This window comes from Phallusia mammillata, chromosome 4, assembly GCF_965637545.1.
Source record: "Phallusia mammillata chromosome 4, kaPhaMamm4.hap1.1, whole genome shotgun sequence".
In the NCBI taxonomy this organism is placed as follows: Eukaryota; Metazoa; Chordata; class Ascidiacea; order Phlebobranchia; family Ascidiidae; genus Phallusia; species Phallusia mammillata.
In genome coordinates, this window is record NC_137255.1 from 5,154,047 (window position 1) to 5,171,276 (window position 17,230).

The window sequence follows — 17,230 nt, forward strand, 5'->3', positions numbered from 1 at the left end:
TGGTGGAATGGTGATGTTATCGTCATTTACTTGGATATTAAGGTATTTTCGGTAAAGTTTTGCGGGAAACGAGGCAAAAAATACACATGAGTCTTGATCTGTGGATCATGGCATATGTATATTACGTCAGACAAAATTTATTATCCAAGAACAGGTTTCCCAAGGCAAAAAATGAATACTAAGAAAAGAATAAAATTAAGTTTTACCCCATATGCATGAAAACTTGAAAGGCTCTGTCTTTTGACATATTTTTTTGGAGAAACTCGACCAAGATAGCCCACTGTAGGGGTGGTTACAGTTGACGTCGTACTTATTACTACAGAAGTATTATTCACTGCAGATGTTTATGATTTAAGTCCTTGGCTATCTGAGCTACTGCTTGTCTGAGCTTAGTCTAATATAAAGGCGGCGTTTAAACAGAGAGATTAAGGAATATTAGCGTTTATCGTTACAACACACGTGAATATATATCTAGTAAAAAGAGTGACGATGACGTAACTGTACAGATGGTAAATGGTGTTAAATAGCGACAAATGGCAATTAAAGTCGAGTACTTAAGTTGTGACAATGTCGAAACAAAACGATCATGCAATCACATGATAAAGTCCTCGTGTGATACTTGGGCTTATTGGTACTAACATTGGCTAAATGTGCGACTGACGTGAGTTATGGGATTAGTAGATTTTCCGCAATACACGATACACCACAGTACATCTGTTTAGGACACGGGTAGAATAAAACAACACAAAAACTCATGATATTTTAAAATACGATTTTTGCGCATAGAATAGTTATTTGCGCCAAGAAAAACTTTTTAAGCCTTAACTACAATGTCAGATGCTTTCATCCACGCGTAAACCCTGCGTTGGGCACAAGATCAATTTTCCATCGAGGTCCAAAAGTATGGGAAGAATTACCACAAGACATTAAGTCTCTGCCACGCTCGTCCTCTTTGAAAAAAATGAATTGCTTGCATTTATTGAGGCAATAACATCTGAGATCTCGACATCGATCGTACAAAAGCAGAGGAGGAGATGCTCAACGGCAATATTCTCATCGTCGTAAAGGACTGTCCTCGGGACACCCGGGTCTGCCTACAGGATCACAGGAAACGTTCCGAGGAACCGCGCTTGTGTTTCCGTTTAGGCGGGTTTCATTTATCCAGCAGAACCCGTGGGGTTCGCATATTTCCAAAATGTTTCCGAATTCGAACCACAGGGCTTTTTAAGCCAATCACAGCAGCGGAAATCTGCGGGTTGCCTTTACGTCACGTCTAGATTGCTAAGCGGTTACTTTGACTTCAGTATTGTCGACGTTGCAAGTTTTATGTCAGTTTTGATTCAAAAAAACGTTTTTACAGTCAGAACATGGTGAAGACTGATGCATTTTGGATGTTTTAACTGAAGGTAATGCTGATTAGGTTATAAAAAGCAGAATTATACATTAAAACATTAAAAAGCCCTGTGGTTCGAATTCGGAAACATTTTGGAAATACCCGTGGGGTTCACCACCGACTCATGCAACCGGACGTACCCCGCCAGGTTTGTGCGGTCGGTTGCGATCCTGCGGCATGACATATCTAGAAAACGGAATTCAGCCACAATTCAAATAACAGGACACTTGACTTGATAACCTATGTTTTTTCGGTGTCCTTGCTGTGTACGTGTCCGTTCAACAATGGAACTTCAACAATGATTGACTATGCAAATAAAATTTGACTTGACTTGGTCATGGTTAAGTAGATTTGGTAAGGTGTCGCAATTTTGCGGCGCGAATCGAGAATTTTCTTAAGCAGTGGCTTGTCATTGTTTCTTTAAAAAATCCACTGGTCTTATACTCCTTTAAACACTTGAAATAGATTTTTTTTAATAGATTGGTCGTTTGTTTTTTTGATGTTTTGTCCTGGTGCAAAATACCATGTATAATTTGGACAAGGAAAAGTTAGTTTAGAAATAATTGAGTGACCAAAGTGTTAGGTATGTGTTAGTTGTACTGTAGTCCTTTTTGTATGATAGCCACAAATGACTCCCCAATTTATTGTAACTGAATTTTTTTTTAAATCAATTTTTTTACCGCTCATAAATTTTTGCAACAAAATATTTATTTGTTCTGCCTTGACCTCTATGTCACTTGCTAAAATTGTCTTGCACACAGACTTAGCATCATGTGTGTGCGCATTTGGGTCATGTAGATCCTGCATGCCTGAAGACTTATTTGAAACAGCCATATTTTGCAGACTAGGTTAGCACTGTAGTGAAATGGTTTACAGGCCACTCCTTACATAAAATCCACACTATAACTTCTATTCAAAGTGCAATTACAGATTTTAATTTCACAACCCTGTTATAGGGGATGATTTATATGTTGTTATTAGACATAACTATAAATACACAAAAGCTGCTATCAAAGTATATTTCCATTCCTGAGCAACCTAGGCCTTTACTGTATTTTTGATAGCATTTTAAACAAAAAAAATAGTGCTAAAATAAGCCAACTCTTGCTCATACACACAGTTCTGATTTAAAAAAAAAACATATTTGCCATGACTGTGTGTTGCTGATTTTTTATAGAAACTCATATGCACCATAACCATGGCAGTTTGTATACATTAGAACAGGGGTTCCCAACCTGTGGTGCCCGTACCACTAGTGGTACACGAAGGTTTTTCAGGTGGTACGCGAGTAGATTCTGTTTTTTTTCACAAAAACCTGGATTTACAACTTCATATTTTGTTTATCTGGTTTTGTTTACCAAAATTATTTCCCAAAGCCTATTCTCATTGTTACGTAACTACTCCTTTTGTTTCGTATCATTGCGATCTTCAAAATACAGGCCATGTCAATTGTAAACAAGAAGCACAGTTGCTTTGAAAAACCGTTCAACACTGTTGGACAGTAGGCGTTAATTATCTCAAGCAGCGAAAATACATGTAACAAAAATCTTAAATTTAGGTGCGGTGCTTTAGTGTTATTTTAGTGGGACAATATTATTCTTCTCCATTAAATATGATTCGATCAAATTAGTTGTTCTGTACAAAGTGGTACGCATGGCAATGCAGAGCGTCCAAGAGGTACGAGATCGTAAAAAGGTTTAGAACCCCTGCACTAGAAGATGATTTACTAAAAACTTTCAATAGACAGGAAGCTTCTCTGTTGTTTTGAAAAAGCTTAAAAGCAATTGTACTGTCCATATAGAATTCATATTAAAGGGAGAAAAAGTTAATTAGGACAAATACTTGTGAAATTTGTATCCCATTCAACCTGTTTTCTTCATATTCTTTTCTGGTGCACCTTGTTGGATAGACCATTGCCATCTTCCAGTTAGCAGTCAGTCTGTAAAAACTTATTTCACAGCATTGCCCTTCGTATATGTTAAAGAAACTATTTTAGCATACAAGTTGGTTCAGCATTTACAAAAATATATATTCTGTCTTTTGTGTTTTTTATTTCAAATATTTTAATGCAAATAAATAACATGTATGTTTTTCAGATCATCATTCAGGTAATCCCATAGGGCATATTTACACAAAACATTGATCAAGATTTGGTTGTTTGTAAATCAACAAACAACAAATGCGGCAATAAATGTTTGGATGTATATAAACCATGGAGATGTCTGTAGTGCTATTCATATGGACAGCATTTTAAAACTGGATCTTGTTTGTAGCTCTTTGTTTTTTCTTTACCATTGGTGTATATATTGTAAACCATACTGCATATACAAATGTGCAAGTCCAAATAATTGACCCACCAACCTACATTTCTGGAGTACAACAAACCTAACCAAATTTAATTTTTTTGTAACACCGTGGTGGTTAAAGTCCTGGATATTTCTGCTGACATGTGAATTTTTTTTTCGACTGTTAACAAATGGACAAGCCAAAATTGAATGTTTGTTAAAATAATATGTCAGCTTTTATTAGTTTGTTACAACCACCGATCTGATAAAGCAGAATGTATGTGAATGACTTACTGCTGGCATGCAGGTTTAACACTTCTATGTCAATTAAAATAATCTGGGTTGTTTATAGTAAATTCATGATGTTTGAGATTTGAAGATTATTTATATTCTTTTTTTACCAGGACTTTCGGAAGGATGTGGAAAACAAAAAAATGTGAATGTCCTGGTAGCAAAGATTGAATCCATAACCAGTAAGTTGTCTGTAGTAGTAATTACTGTTTAAACTAACGATAAACGATAAGTGATTTCAGTTAAATTCAGGACCAATTGGCCATGGAAATAATTGGGATTTATGACCCCTTATGTAATTTAGTGGATTGTGTTGTTACCTGATTTGCCTACACTTTAATTGTTTACCAGAATGTGTGAAAAAATATTGTTTGTATATAAATCTTGTATTGTTTCACACTTTTTTGATTAACGTTATTGCCAAGTCATCCCATCCTTTTATAAAACCTGGATGTTTGGAGATATATATAGGCAATTGACAGTGTTGCCATACTGTTCTTATTTCTAAGATTTGTCCTTATTTTCAAGGACAATGTCTTAAAAATTGTAAAGTATCATTGAAAAATTGTACAAAATGTTTTTGTTTCTGACCTGAGTCTTTTTTTTCTTCTCTCGTTTTTTTCCTTGATATGTTTGGTGGATTTCAATGATACTTTAACAGATGGTAGATATAGTTATGTAGATGTGTCATATGCTTCATTTGTTTTGATGACCCCAGTATTTACATCGCTAGTCCCCAAAGTGACTCATTTCTGTATGTTATTTGGCACCGCAAACAAAAGGTTTATGTGGCTTATTAGTGTTATAAAGGCAACCAGACATACATTACTTATGTTTGTGGATTGCTTGGTAGAAGTTTTTGCACATAATAGTTACGGGGTTGTCAGCTGTATGATGTTAGTAGCATTAACGGTTGTTGCTCAAAAACCTCCAGTGGTCAAATTTTGCAGGACTTGTTGTTGTGTCATCGTGGTCTCCAGGGGCAGATCTAGAAAAAAATTAAGGGGGGTGTCCAACAATTATTTGGGAAATTCCCTGATGCGATACTGGTGTAATACGATTTGGGTATTTCCCTTTCTGAAAAACGTCATAACCTTAACGTCACTCACAAACCAAAAAGCTGCGGTCGCAGGGTATCACTTTTGTACACTTACGCAGCGCTTAATGCATAACAGAGATTTGGGGTTGGGAAAAACTGTTTTACTATCATTGCCGCACAAAGCTTCCGTGCTGTTGAGTGATGCAACGTTACGAATGCAATAAAGTTTGTTACTATCCGAGGCATAAAAATGCCAAGCATTGGCAAGTTACCAATTACGTGTACCTTAACAACATGGTTCGATTAACATCTATCGAATATATATTTGTGAAAAACAATTACGTGTTTGGTAGGCCGTAAACAATATAGCATTAAACGTTTTAAACCAGTTTAATCAGATTTAACATTGTTAAAAAGCGAAAACAGTTTAATACATTACATTTAGTACAGTCAGCACTTTTGACTTCTGCGCCGATAATCACTTTTGTATTGTCAGTGCAAAAAACTCTTCATTTTAACCCTTGTTACGTCACAATAGATTGCTAGATAGGCCAATACAAAACGATGAAGGCGAACGGCTTTGAGATAAGAACTCCCTGTAATCATGCAGAGTAAACGGAATGTTTGACCTATTTAATTTACGCACAACTTTTTCAAAATGGGAGTCCGGCAAATTTCACCAAAAGAGGGGGGTGTCGAAACACCAAACACCCCCGTCTAGATCCGCCCATGGTGGTCTCATATTTTATTAGAATAAAATGGTGTTTATTGTTGTGCTTCACCCTATAGCCCCAATATTTACCCCACTAGCCCCATAAAATGGGTATATTTTTTAAACAATGTTGGAATTGGCTGAAGTCTTGTAAAATTTGCTGTTTAATGATGTTGATTGTTGTGTTTAACCATGTAGCCCCACAATTTGTCCCACTGACCCCCTAAAATGGGTGCATTTTTTAAATAATGTTTAAATTGAATAAAATTTGGATAGCATGTAAAATTTGCTATGTGTAGATCAGGGGTCTCCAACTCAAAATCTGTCCAGGACCAATTTAAAAACTACCTAGAAGTCACAGGCCGTATGTGGCCTTTTTAAGGGCAATAATTGTGGCCTTACCTGTCAAAATGCTTTTAAAGACCTTGATACTGAACGCTGCCCCGGTCGCAGAAAAATATGTGGTTACATTCTCATGAAATTAACACTGTAGGCTAGATGTTTCCAAACTAGAGTTCATGGTCCCTGAGTGGTTTATGGCACCATTTTTGTTGACCTCCAAGAGCTCAGCTCTAGGCTCCACAATCTTATTTGCCTGCTGATCTTTATTTTTTTATTTCAACACAAGTAACAAAGGAAGTAATTGTTTGCACATAATTTGATGTCTATCTTCTCTGTGATGTCACAAACCGCTTTTAGATAATTGTTATGTTTAACCAAGTAAATAATATTTAGCTAAAATGAATCCCACATGTTGTAGTGGTACAAGTGAAAATTACTTTTAGCAGCTTAAGGTTTCATTTTGCTAAGGTTTTAATTGACTTTAGCATTGTATTCATCTTGAACCATGAGTCCTACTCGGGAAAATTCCGAAACATCTGATCTGTAAATGGTTTGAAAAACAATGACCTAGGCTTTTGAAATAGTGTATGCGGCATATATAAGTGTCAATAAAATGTTAGTTTGCCTTCATGAACGTAGACGGTACTTGTCCCTGCGCTAAACCTATACAGTATATATACGCAAAGAACAAAACAGATTCTTAAAGTTCATGCTTCGATGATCAGACTAAGTTCGCATTATTTCATCATCATAATAATGTATGAAAATAATTGAATTTGTAATTTTTAAGGTAGCTATATAGAAGTGTGGGTTTATGTTTCAATAATTTTCCTTTGTTAAACACTTCTGGTCTAGATGTTTATTGTTGTGTTTCGCTGTATAGCCCCAATATTTACCCCACTAGCCCCCTAATATAGGTAAAATTTTTTAACAATGTTGGAATTAGCTGAAGTTTGGCCCCACTGGCCCCCTGAATTGATTGAATTTTTAAAATAATGTTCAAATTGAATACAATTTGGATAGCTTGTAAAGTTTGCTATTTAATGATGTTGATTGTTTTGTTTAAACCTGTAGCCCCACAATTTGCTCCACTGGTCTCTAAACTGGGTACATTTTTCACAATTCAATTGTGAAATTTAGATGGATTGTAGAATTTTGCTATTTATAGGTGTCAGTACTCTATTTTGCCAATGTTTCCCCCTTCATATAAGAGGACAAACTTAAATGTTATATAAATGAAGTATCTTTTACAAACAAGGAGTTGCTTAACAAAATATCATTGTTTAAAAAAATTACCGATTTTGGGGGGCTAGTGGGGTAAATATTGGGGCTACAAGATGAAACACAACAATCGGCACATTTAAATTACAAAATAAACAAACTGTCTGAATTTCATCCAATTCAGACATTGTTTAAAAAATTCACCCATGTTATGGGACTAGAAGGGTACATATTTGGGGCTGCAGGGTGAAAAACAACAATCCACATGTTCAAAAAACAAAATGATCAAACTGCAAAAATTTCATCCAATTCGAACTTTGTTTAAAAAATTCACCCATTTCAGACGGCTGGTGGGGTAAATATTAGGGCTACAGCAGGGTTCTTCAATGGGGACAATATCGCCCCCAGAGGTCGATTGTGACATTTTTTGGAGTTGGGGAGCGATTTTACTTCCAAGAGGGGTCGATTTCAAAATTAAGGATTGTATTAATATATACAACTGTGAGATGAGAGCTAACTTTTACTTATAAGCAGTTTTTATTCGTCTTGCAAACAAACACAAGACACATGGAGCCCATGAGTTAAACATGCTGTTATTTACACAAATTGTGTTTGCAGGCATTTGTTTGTGTTTTTTTTGTGATCTCGAGAGCAAGGTTGAGCATTTATTTTGCCACAGGGGACACTTTAGGCTATGCTAGGTGAGTGGTGACAGGCCATACCTTTTAAACACAACGGTAGCGAGCTTTCACACAAACTTGTTTCGCTTTCACACTTCTTATAGGCCTATTAACGGTCCCCACACTGCAAAGTATTTGTATCATTTAACTTGGCAAATCTATTGTACAGTAAGTTCATGTGAAATGTATAGGATTCTTCTCTACCTAGTAATGACCCATTATTTTCAATCAAAAGAAGGCAATTGTTTGCACATAATTGCAATTTTATCTTGTCTATGATGTAACAAACTTTCCTTAGATTTGTTAGAATAGCCTGAAATAGACCTTGCATGTTGTAGTAACAATTATTTAGATTTTGACTGTAACTGAAGCTTTCATGTTGCTGCATGAATCTAATTGCCCATATTTCCATAAAACACAAGAACTTTCATACAAAATATCAATCTTGTAGAGGGGGCTGTTTTGTCAGTGCCCTAAACAAGGCAATTTCACTATAAAGGCTGAAGACCACTCGGCGACAGGGTGAAACACAATAATTGACACCTAATTATGGCAAAATAAACAAATTGTCCAAATTTTATCCCATTCCAAAACTGTTTAAACACTCACCTATGGTAGGGGGCTTAATTTTATAGTTTGCTTTCTGCTTAAAATTGATGCATTAAATAGCAAGGCGCTTTGTCCAGAGTTGTAAGCAGGACCAAACCTGAAATTACAAGCTGGAAACCACTTTCAACTTACAACCTTGGCACTGTCTACAGCTTCATGTCAGCAAAAATTTTATGTTAACATTTTGTGCTTTGTTACTTTCATAAAGCAAATCTTGAGTTACCATGTAAAATGACAATATATATTAACCCCCATCACTCATCTAAAACAACAACACACAATATGAGATTGAGATTGCATATACCTTTTCAACATGATAATGACAACAACATACCAACTTGTTTTCACCCCAGAAATGGTGATCTAAATATAGCATGCAATTTAACTATGGATCCTCTTTGCTGAAAGCTTCACCCACAAAATGTGCAATTTTTAAAACAGCTATAATTAAGTACATTTTAAGGAATTTCATACTTTGTCTGCAGCATAAACATACGACCTGGTTAGGAACCATATGCCAAATCTTGGTTCCTAATTATGAGTCCCCTTTCCATGAAGGGACACATATTGTTTTTGTCTGTATTTTTTTCTGTCTAATGCTGGTTTGTTATACGCGTTTGGTCAAAAAGTGTGCTTCAAATTTGGGCAGATGTTAGTTATTAATCCAAATTTGATCCTCCTAAAGTTTGACCCCGAATGACCCAACAGTTCACCCCAGGCCCCCAAAACGTAATTTTTTTAAAGCGGCTGTACTGACTAAATTACATCATCAGGGAGTTATATGCTTTGTTGGTTGGTGCAATGTAAGGTTTATTAAAGAATTTTGTAACTTTTAATAGGATTCACCCATTTTCATCCCTAAACCCCAAAATATTCGTTTCTGTCTAACGCTGGTTTGTTAAACGTGTTTGGTCAAGAAAGCATTTTGGTGCTTTAAATTTGTTCAAATTTGCGATGTTAGCAATTGATCTAAATTGATCCTCCTGAAGCTTGACCCCGAATTACCCAGTGGTTGACTAACAGGCCCCCAAAACGTAAAATTTTTTCATAAATTTTCACAAAAAGTGTGGCCTTATGTAAAAATGAATGGTAGTGCATGGACAAATGACAATCGTAATTCAGCAAATTTTGTTTCAAAAATAACAAGAGATTGGAAAAAAACAGTGCTTACCTGATCTTGTCACTATACTTTTGATGTGATGTTAAATATATGATGATGTTAAATGAGTGATTTGTGGGACTGGCATGTACACATTCAATCAGACATAGAATATGTTTAATACATATATTATTACTTGGACAACCATGAACTTAACACAGAAAGCAAAACACTTAAACAGGTTTTCTAAAATACACAGCTAATGGAAAGAATAACATAATAACACACCCATGTAAGGCATGTCAGAAAATATATTTTAAACAACTGTCAAGAAACATTGGCAAAACGACAGGGCAGAAAACAAAATATATCCCAAAACAAAAAATTGGTGTATTAATAATGGAATAGTTTGTTAAAAACACAGTGGTCAAAAAACGGTAGGTAAAAACACGGTTCCTAAAAATTACAGCAAATGGAAGAATGAACATAATAACACCATGTAGTAGAAAAAATTAAACAACCTCCAAATGCATTGGCAATAAGCTGGGTAGAAATAATTGTATCCCAAACAAAATCCCAAACAAAGTACAACTGATTATGAACACAGCAATTTTGCATAACATTCAGTTTCCTAATATATGCCAAACACCAATACGAGAATATTAGTCTAAAAAAAGTGCAAGTCCTCACCCCAACCCTGTTATGAATAGTTTTCGTAGATTTCAGAGATTGCATAAATTATTTTAGATTGGCTCCCTGAGTTGGGTGAAGTTATCAACATTTTCTGTAATATATAAAACTTGGCCCATTTGTATAATCTGACATTTATAGATGTTGATTGTTGTGTTTTTCCCTGTAGCCTCAACATTTACCCCATTAGCCATCTAAAATAGATTTTTTAAAGTTTGTAACAACAGTTTGTAGAATATGCCATATTTAAAGTGTCGATTCTTGTGTTTAGCCCACCATTTTTTTCAAACAATGTCTGAATTGAAAGATATCGGATATTTCTTCGTTCATGTAGCATGGTTATTTAACCAAACTTTCTTATTGTTGTCTCTTGAAATACAACTTTTTGCCGTGTATTGGACCCAAATTGGTTGAAATACAACTTTTTGCCATGTATATGCCTGTATGGTAAATTAGTAAATCAGACATAGAATATTTATATTGGCAACATAAGACAGCGAACTTTCTAGTTGTTTGTCACAAACATTCCATTGTTGTTGATAAGACTATACTGTATGGTACTCACATAGTAATTAACTTGAGTGCATTTATAACCTTTTGTAACTCAGGACATAGATCACCTTTCAATCATGTTTATAATGCTTGTTAGTCACACTTAACTTGCAGCTGTAGTATTACTGACTTAAACTAGGCCCTCGTTACCCTGCCATCTATGATCAATCTGGAGTTTCAATAAACTTGAACATGTTTTAGGGTTGTTAAAACCAATTGTATACAGCAGGGGTGACCAACCCGCGGCTCGCGAGGCACATGTGGCTCTTTGCCTGGTTTTATGCGGCTCTTACGTTGTTGTGGAAGTTTGGGGCCACTGCGGATTTTTTGGTTAGTTTGTGGCTATGACATTTTGCTTTTAAACAAACTTACTATCGGTCTGGCCACAAACCTTGCCTTGAAACTGCAACCTTATTGGGCAAATGGCTTGATTATGATGACACATATTCAATTGTTGAACAATGAATGATTCCTCATTGTTTCGTACAATGCAAATAAGACACAAAGCAACAGCAATATTTACAACAACGTGTTCCAAATTTAATAATGTTTCAATCCGTTGTGTTTCAGGTTATTACCAACGTTATTTTATGGGTAGACTGTCTATTGGTCGTGGGTTTGAGTTGAGCGATTGTTGGTGTTGAATACATTAGTGATGTCGCAATGAATTTAGTTTCACCACCTTGCATTTTTGTAAAACTCGGCACCTACTTTGGGGCGTGCGCGTTAGGTGAGTTCAAAGCAGGGTAAATCTTTTAAGTAAACAATTTTTGTCAAGTTAGCCTTCAAAATGACAGAGAAAAAAATATTTCAGTACCTCACCAGATATGAATCTCAACGCCCGTTACTGGTAGTAAGAGAAAAAAAGGATATTTTACTTTGTTTGTGGGATTCATTAAATGAGAGTTTGTATGTAAGACAGTGCAAATCATTCATTAAAAATGACTGGCCCGTGGTCTGTACAAGTCAAATTGTGTCATTATTATGTTTGTGTGCGACATTTAGAATAAATCCGGCTAATACAGGTCGCTCATGTTGGCCTAGCTATATGTATAATGTGGCTCTTTGTGGTAGCACAATAACAAATGTGGCTCTTAGGCATTGACCGGTTGGCCACCCCTGATATACAGAGTACCTCTTATGCAAAAAAATCCACTTAGTTGCACTCATGTAAATCTCCCCAGAATTATTGTATGTTGCACAACTATTATTATATACTAGTTTATTTTTAGGCATCAGTTCAAAATGCATTGCTCATCCAATATTAAAATATAACTTGGTGTTTTTTAACTGAAAGTAGTTCTTTTTACCATTTTTGAAACATTTTGAGGAGTTTCTTACTTTGTCCTCAGCATAAACATATTGCGATTTAGCGACACAGTTAAGAACAATATGTCCAATGTGGGTTCTTAATCTTGGTATGAAATCAAATCACATTTAGGCAAATGTTGTTTTTATTACACAAGGGAATAACTTTAAAACCTTGTCAAATACCTTATGGCAAGAGGCTTCTGCAAGTCAGTGTATGTTACTTTACAACATAGAAGTTAACATGGCTTAGTTTGTCTGTGTCAACCAATATTTTTCTTGCATAATTTGATATATTATTCATGATAAAAATGAAATATTTCAGCTAAATTTAATTGATAATATATAGGATAGCCAACTTTCTAGTTTGTAGTTGTTGTACAATCATGCATGTCCTAGAACTAAAAATGGGTTTGATACCATATATGACAACTAGTTTTTATTCACACAGTAATGTTGAAACTCTTGCTATTATTGCAAACATTTACAAGCTGCTACAAGTAAACCAGGTTAAAACCTGTGGCCTGACTGAAACTATTATTTTTTGTTGTTAATCTCCAATTGTGTGTGTTTTAACCAATTTTGCTATTTTTTGTTGCAGAAACATTCATAGAAGAAAGACATCCAGAACATGGTTTCATTCTGACAATGCATGTCTTCCCGTTTCTTTTTTTCTTTTTTTGTCATAATATAGTAGTGTCAAAGTAATTGCTATGTTAGCCTGAGAAAGTCTGCTCTTGTGCCTGCTTGTGTAATGGTGTGTGAGATATGCTATGCGGATGTCAATGCTTGTGACTGATTTGCCCCATTGTTGCAATTCGGGTTTGATGTCTACTTGGGTGTGGCTTAGTTGAGGCCCTGAAAAAGGACGCTTTTCTTGGCTGATGCTAAGTTTACATTCCTTGTTGACTGATTGGAGGAGGCATGTTTTGTTGTGATACATATTGCTTGTGTCAGTTGATGTTGCAGGGACAGACCTTGGCTGACCTTTTCGGAGGACTTATTAAGACGAGCAATGACCCTGTGGCATTTAGCTGATGATTGCATTGTTAGCCAAGTCTGTTGCTGGCCTGGTGCAGTCAAGGAAAGGTTACCCAAAATATTGTGGCTTTGTCACATTTGGAACCCAACTTGTTCTAATCCTTGTCAGATGACTGTTGTAATAATACCGTGTATGTTTGTATGTCAGTCTGGTGAGGCTTACGCAGAAGTTGTCTGAGACCTTCAGGTCACTTTTTAAGATGGCTGAAGCTGAGTTTCTAAAGGGCTGGCTGTCTGTTGTATGATTTGTCCATGTACTCGGTCTGGTATGCCAGCTGTTCGTTTGGGACATTTTGGTTGAGGGGAGCTGAACATGGCCGCGAGGTGTGGGCTGCTAGCCGCCCACGTTTACTACCTGATGCTGGGTGTCTCCATGCGCGCAGATGGCATTGATGTGCAAGTCCTGTGTCTTTTCTGTCCCCTGTTAGGCTAACTGTATATGTGACTTTCGCTTCGGTACATACGTTTATTTAATAGATTTTTTTGTGGTGGTGTATTTTTCGTTTTAGGGTTTTGTTGATACTGTTTTTGTGGTGGTGTATTTTTAGTATTAGGGTTTTGTTGATACTGTTTTTGTGGTGGACTATTTTTATTATTAGGGTTTTGTTGATACTGTTTTTGTGGTGGTGTATTTTTAGTATTAGGGTTTTGTTGATACAGTTTATGTGGTGGTGTATTTTTTGTGGTTTTGTTGATACTGTGGTGTGTACACTGGTATATGTATGTGGTACTTATGCAAGTCCTTTGTATTTTTAAAGTGTTTTGCTGCCATGTTGCATGATCAGTATGTGGAGAATATCTTGTGTTGTATTGTTGAGATTAGGGTTGATATGCTTGACATTAGCCGGGGGCAGCTTGGTCAAGTTTGTTGTGCCGGTTCAACTGACTGACACCAGGTTGTTTTCTTGCTAATTTCAAGCATTGACATTGCATTGTTGGGTGAAACTTCTGTTCAGATGAACAATCTTTCATTTCTGATGGATTCACCTGTAGAAGTAAGTTTCTAAGTTTTTATCTGTTTATTAAATTGTACAAAATTTGTGAAATTAATTGTTGGCCCCCTTCCACAGATTAATTTTAGGCACTTTTTGCATGAAATGCTTTATTATTTAGTTAAAATTTTAGAGATAGTGCTAGAGAGAATGCAAATGCCACCTGTTTTATTAGACTGGATGTTGTTACCTGCTAGCCTCAAAAGAGTAAAATCATTTTTTCAACCATGTTCAAATTGGATGAAACTCGGGCACTTTGCAAAATGTGGATTTGTTGTGTTTCATTTTATAGCCCCACTAGCCATCAACTTTGTAGTATGTTGGGGACCCATAAAAAAACATTTACAGAACAAGTACCCAATGCAAAATATTCATAGTAATGACATAAACTTTTGAAATTAGTCAAATAGTGCAGGCCTGCACAACATATGGCTCACGAAACCTTTAATGATACATATTGGATGTTTTAGAAATTTTTGGTTATTTACTTTAATTTTCATTTTCAAAACAACCATGACATATTCTAGTTATTCTTCAATGGGTTTTTGTTCAAAAAATGTTTCTTTTTTACTATATTGATGATAATCGTAATTCAACAGTTACATTATATAAATGTTACAATAACACTAGCGTGTGACTCACTACAAAGTTTTTTCTGCTGTGATGCTGCAATCATTTTAAGTTGTACAGGCCTGCTTTAGTTTATGTACAAAAACATTTTGTGCCTTATTGTTTCCAATATGCAACTGATAACATTGTATTCCTATTTTTTCTGATGTCATTTACACACAATGACTTTTGCTTAAGGTACATGTTGCCTTTTTTGCCGGACGTTTTAAACTTATTTGTTGATTTTTTGTATTCACTAACATATATGTAATAACTTGAGTTTAGTTGTTTTGTTTTAATTCGATTTGTTTTATATTGCAGCATGATGATCTTTTTAACAAACTTTCATGACAATGATTTACCTATAACAAGTAAGTATGCCTTTAGGTTTTGGTTAGGTTTGGAAACAATTTGGTACGGTTGATAAATTCTACAGCAATTATTGAATTTGAATTCAACTTTTATGTTTATTTATTTTGCACAACTTTTACAAACAACACCAATAAAATCTACATGATGATTGTGCACTAATATCTAGTTGTTATAGCAGATTTAAACATGTAATGCAACAAACATTTTAATTGCACTCTAAATGTTGTCATGTGTACAAGCTCATAATAGACACCAAGTCAGAGACATTTTTCCTGATTGAAAGGTTATTACTAATTTACTTAGACCAGTGGTTCCCAACATTTTTTGTTACATTCCTTCCTTTTCCCATTTTCGAACTATCCATTCCTCCCCACAAGACGAAAAACAAATATAACATAAAAAATTGTAGTAATTTGAAATAGACCTTATAATTAGGGATGTCCATTTCAGAATCCTTTGCAACTGGTTCCAAATGTGAACCGGATCCAAATCATAATGGGCATAATAATGTATACACAAAAATATTCTGTAGCATTTTCAATCTAAAATTTATTTTACAGTTTTTATTAAATTCCTCCCCGGTTGGGAACCACTGACTTAGACTGTTCTTTTGTATGAAACCAAATTATATTCATAAAAACATACCATTTTATAATCACCACATGTATGATAAAAAGCTTACAGGCAAGTTACTAATTAAATAAATATTTTTTGTTTTGCAGATTTCTTGCTTCTATCTGCTTCTTTTCTACATTTTATTGTGTTGTGTTTGTTGATTTTTCGCTTCGCTGTGTCCGGTGTGATTTTAGGTAGAAATAATTCTTAGATCAGGCAGCCAGCAGTTGTACAAGTTACATGTTTTGACTTCATCCCACATGTTCAACCTCTTCGTAGGTTGACTCGATTTTATGCTCTATAACTCACCCTTTCCAGTAAATTTTACTTCCATAAATTTACACATGGCTTCGATTTTTTTACTTGATTGCTAACACTATTGGCCCATAAAATCCCCAGCTTTTTTGGGGAGTTTTATTCACTTCACCCCCTCCAATCCAAACAGACCTAACTTCTCTTTTGCGGTAATGCACACGCGTATGTATTTTCTAAAATACACTACAAATCGTATTTTCGTCCACTGTCCATACTTGTCATTATTCCCCAAAACATGTTTTTATGCGGTGCTTCCAAGCTATTCACTTTTTGTCACTCTCAAAACAAAATTTGCGCATACGCTTTTGAGCTGATTTTTTTCAACCCTAAATGGGAAGGTAACTTTTGAATACACTACTCCCCCCCCCCCCTCACAGATCCAATCCACCATTTTTTCGCCCTCAAAATCAACGATATGCCCAAACCTGTTTCTACTGGGTACTTGCCTCTTTCAAGCGACCACCGCTCTTTGAAATAGGAGACGACATACTACATCGGTCGGTCGTCACTCGTTGCGCGAGGAGGAGCCTCCACATCGTGAACTCCAAGGGAGTTTTTTTTTTATCAAAACCAAGGTCATGCCCTGGTTTTCACCTTTTCAAACATTTTGGCCTCAAAGAGTAATCCATTTTTTGTTTTCTGTCGTCAAAGCACCAAGACCCATCTTGCCAACTTTTTCGCAATGTTGCGCTTCTTGCTCCATTGAAACACACATGACCGGAGTTACTTTGCGGGCGCCCATAGGCTACACTGCCTTATAAAGTACTAATTACCTTTGTTTCGCACACTCCTTGCGCCCATTCTTGTGCTGAAGTCGGTCAACTTCATATCCTTTCTTGCAGACGTTGTGGTCACAAGATATCCATGCGTGTCACTCGTTTATTTGCGACAATAAATTAATTATTCTTTGTGCATTGATTGATGTGGACGCAGTTAAGGTAACTTACATGCAATTAACATCAGCTGGAGATCAGGTAAACAAAGTGCACTCGAGCAGCACATTTCATAAAGGAGTCAAATTCGCTTTTTACAGCCTCGAATTTTTTTAAATAAACTCGCGGTGGG

At 35.7% G+C, this 17,230-nt stretch overlaps 1 long non-coding RNA gene across 1 annotated transcript; it reads left to right on the forward strand.

Moving 5' to 3' along the window:
• The first annotated feature begins 4,085 nt into the window (after window positions 1–4,085).
• On the forward strand, window positions 4,086–17,075 carry LOC145222512 (uncharacterized). The gene is made up of 4 exons (XR_013859355.1): window positions 4,086–4,151; window positions 12,823–14,257; window positions 15,185–15,234; window positions 15,958–17,075. It is a non-coding gene; the product is annotated as an uncharacterized LOC145222512 (long non-coding RNA).
• The last annotated feature ends 155 nt before the right edge of the window (window positions 17,076–17,230 follow it).